We start from the raw sequence: 4,154 nt of genomic DNA on the forward strand, positions 1-4,154 counted from the left end.
AGGGTCACACCAAGTGCCTGAGATTGCTGTCCAAATGCTCCTTCAGGCCTGTCAGGCTTGGTGCTGTGACCACTGCCCTGGGGAGCCTGTTCCAGTGCCCAACCACCCTCTGGGTGAAAAACCCTTTTTGCTGATATCCAAACTAAAGCTCCTCTGAGTCAGCTTCCTGCTGCTTCCTGGAGTTCTCCCAGTCTGTCAGATTTTCCTAGATGTGGTAACTGATGGGGAAGGGAAAGTGCCTGCAAAGGCCAAGGATAGAGCCTTGTGCTTTTGTGGGCAGAGGGACAATTGCAATTGCAGCTGTGAGCAGTGTTTGGTATTTCACAGTGCTAACCACAGAGGCCCTGGGAAAACCATGTCTCCTCATGATGCCACTAACTTGGGAAATGAGGAGGGTCCTTGCTGGGGCGTGGAGCACATGGGGGACAATCTGCTGGGTGTGGCACAGCCTGCACAGCAGGTGCAGCTCCTGCCAAAGGAGCCTTGTGTGACTGTCCTGGCGTAGAGCTCTACTTTCTATGCAAACTGATGTTTCATGTTAGCCTTGAGAAGATGAATCACTTTACAGGCACCTCCACAGGCTGACAGCCATGGGACAGTTGAAGCAAATGCTGCCTTAAATGTTGGTGCTGGGCCTGATAGTTCCAAAAAGACACTCTCTAGAACAGGACAGCCTGGCTAAACTGCCTGCCCCCCTTTCCTTAGCTTTGGAATGGGGTAAAATATTCAGATGGATCCATTGCCAAGCCCCACAGAAGAAACAGGCTGCATTGCTGGATATTCTGCAACTTCACAGCCCACCACGTGTTTTCCCTGCATTTGTTGTTTTCCAAAGGTCTGCAGATTTGGGGATAAATGGCTGGAAAGAGCCTCAATCCTGCTGCAGCTCTGTGTACTGGGTGCCCTCTGATGGGTCAGCATCAATTGTCCTTAATTTCTAAATTATTCATATGTCATCTATTTCTTTAATCTTTCTCCGAGTAAAGACTGTGAAAGAAACTGAGTATCAGACAGTGCAGGGAGACTGAATTCCTCCCTCTTCCGTGCAGGCAGGCCTAGTGTGCAATGCTACCTTTGTGTTTAGCTGAGGACAGAGCCTTGTGCAGGTGTCTGAAGGTGCAGGGAGAGCCCAGGCTCCTTCCCCCAGCAAGGGCAGGGAGCAGCTCTGGCCAAGGCCGGCGCTGCCGCTGCTCCTTGTCCCTGTGCCCAGGGTTTGCTCTCTCCTCCCCAGCAGCCGCCCCGCCCCGGTGCGCGAGTGTGCGGCCCAACTCCTCCTGTCCCTGGTGGAGAGAATTGGAGTCACCCAGCTCGCAGGCACCCCCAGGGCTGAGAGGCTGCCACACGTGGCAGGGAAGCTTGCTCAGGACTGCCACAAGGACACAAGGTAATGATCTTCATTTCATTCACCTCCCAAAACAGGAAAACCGCTTTGTGTCTGGCTGTAAAGGTGAAACCACACAAGAGTGGAAACTAAAGGGAATATGAAGTTACCTCACGGTGTGAATAAGGGTCACAGAACCATGGAATATGCTGAGTTGGAAGGGCCCATCAGGGTCATCGAGTCCATCTTCTGGCCATGTGCAGTGACCCCAAGAGTCACTCCATGTGCTTGAGAGCATTGTCCAAACTCTTCTTGAGCTCTGTCAGCCTTGGCACTGTGACCACTGCTCTGGGCTGCCTGGGCAAATGGCTGTGCTGGGAAACCTGAGTTTGGCCAGCAAAAAGGAGCATTGCCACCTTTTTCCTGTGGCTTGAAGGATTCTTTACTGAGATCAAAAGAGCTCAGATCAGCCAGTCCAACACTTTTGTTTGGCCTTAGGTGCACAACACAAAGCCAAAGTGTTGGCTAATGTTCATCACTGAAGGATCCCAAACATCCATTTTTCATTAACTTCAGACTTTCTAGAAATATTTCAGAGGTCTTTAGCCAAAATATTCAGTTTTTCTAAACCTGTTCTGCAGATTTCTAGAATGCTGTTATCTGTGGCTGAGTGAGTTCCAAACTTCTTCTTGAAGAAAACTGTGGTTTCCTAGTGGCAAAATCAACCCAAACCACCAAAATCCCCTTTCTTTGGTGATGAAATTCCCATGAATAGCTGCCAAGAACACCAGAGCCACTAGCTGCCCCTGTGCATACCCATAGTATAGAATAATCAATAGGATGCATGAGGTGTTTTGTCCTGGCTTCCCTGCCAGTTAAAGAAAGGCAAATTACTGTGCAATGGCAGCAAGACACTGCTAATAGGCTCTGACAACAAAGCAGATGTGTTTTGCTTGGTCCCTGGGATGCTTTGATGCCACAGAAGCACACCCCCAGTTTCAGAGTGAAATGGTATTTTTCTGTGGCCCCACATTCTCCTCTTGCCTCTTGTGTTCAGCTGACATCACTGTGCAGTGTCAAGTGAGGTAAATCTCCCTCTTTGCTGAGTAGGCAATGCCTTCTTATGCAGGGATGGCACCTGATGAGTTTAAGGTATCAGTCTCTTCTGGTAACGCTCTTCCTGTGTTTGTTCACTTTTCTTTTGTTTCCTTCCTTCCTGCCTTCCTTCCTTAGGCATTATGGACAGGAGATGGTGAAGATGTTGCTCAATCATCAACAATTTAAAACAGTTTTGGAACAATCTCTTTCCCCCCGTGACCTGGAAGATATTCTGACAAGAATTAGGGAGAAAATAAGTGCTTGGCAGGAGAAATGTCTCCTTCGTGCAAGTATTGCCACTGCTAATATGAGATCAAACATACCCAATCTGTCTTTAGCTCATTCCTCTTCTGCTGAATCATTTTGCTCCTGGGAATGAGCTGTTAATCCTCAGCCTGTTCATCTGCAGACCACAAAGGAACTGATATTCTTAGGGAAAAAGTGGGGTTTTGCATATTTTCAATACTGGTCACAAAGAGGAAAGGGAAAGAGGAGAAAATGGGTTTACATTTAAGCGTAAGCCCCCACCATGCTCTCCCTACCCTGCCCCCTGTAAAGCAATTAAGTGAGAATTGTGCTTCTGAAGATAACAGAGTCTTTGCAAAGGACACTGGAAGTAGTAGTGCCAAGAAAATTCCCAAATTTACAAAAGATGTCCAGGTCAATCCTACTTACTACAATGACTGTCTGTCTTTTGGGAATACTGCCCTGCTGTCCAGCCCTGTGGGGCTGGAAGAAGCTTGGTGAATTCAGCAGCATCCAGTGAAAAATCCTTTGTTTGTTTGAGGGAGGCGATTTTATTTTTTCCATCGACATTATAGAAGGGAGCCTGCCTTTGTGCAGGCACAGGGAGAGTTAATGTTGAACCAAATCGACTTCCAACACAATGGGCCGACCCCCAAAAGAGTCCAATTTTTTCTGTTGATTCCTTCACAACCACTCGTTGTCTGCCAGTTTGCATTATTCCCATTTATGCTCAAGACTAAGGAATTTGGGATTTTAGACTGCTGCTGAGTCTGGTAGCACCCATAACCTGCCTTGGGCTATTGAAAACAAAGAGTTGGCATCACTGAATCTCTGGTCTGTTTCCATCTGTAAGTTAGGAAATATTTCCCTAAGCCTTGGTAGCAGTGATCCTGGTTTTAACTTGTGTTTTCAACAGGGAATTTCCTGTTTTATATTCTAAAGATTGATGGGGTTTCTCTGTGTCTTTGTAGGGGATGGAAAACCAGAAGGCTGAAGGCCCATCTGTCAAGGCCCATCTGTGAAGGAGAGGAACAATGGCTCAAAGGAGCCCCAGGCCACATTGTCTGCTGGCAAACGGTACTGAGCACTTTTGTCAGATGTGACAAAGCACATGGCAAGCTTTACATGCCTCTTCCTCAGGAAAAACTGTCTGGCAGAGATGACCAATGCCACAGATTGTTTCCTTTCCCTACAAATGCTCTAGAATAAAAAATGTCTACTTGTGCATTGTGCTGAACACAACTTCTCTGGAGGGATTTCCACAAAAATGGAGAGACAAACAGACACCCATTGGTGGCAGCTCAGACGATCCAGTGCAGTGGCAAGGGCAGTGTTGTGGAGGCTGGGAGAGGGCCAAGTTTCTGCTGCCTGACTTGGGACAAGTAAATTCAAACAGGGCTTTTTTTCACCTGAGTGGAGTCGTTTTCAGATGGGTGTTTTGGTGAAAATCTCAGTCTGGAAGCAAGATGCCCTTCCACAAAGATGCAGT

Source organism: Ammospiza caudacuta, chromosome 7 (assembly GCF_027887145.1).
Source record: "Ammospiza caudacuta isolate bAmmCau1 chromosome 7, bAmmCau1.pri, whole genome shotgun sequence".
Taxonomy (NCBI): domain Eukaryota; kingdom Metazoa; phylum Chordata; class Aves; order Passeriformes; family Passerellidae; genus Ammospiza; species Ammospiza caudacuta.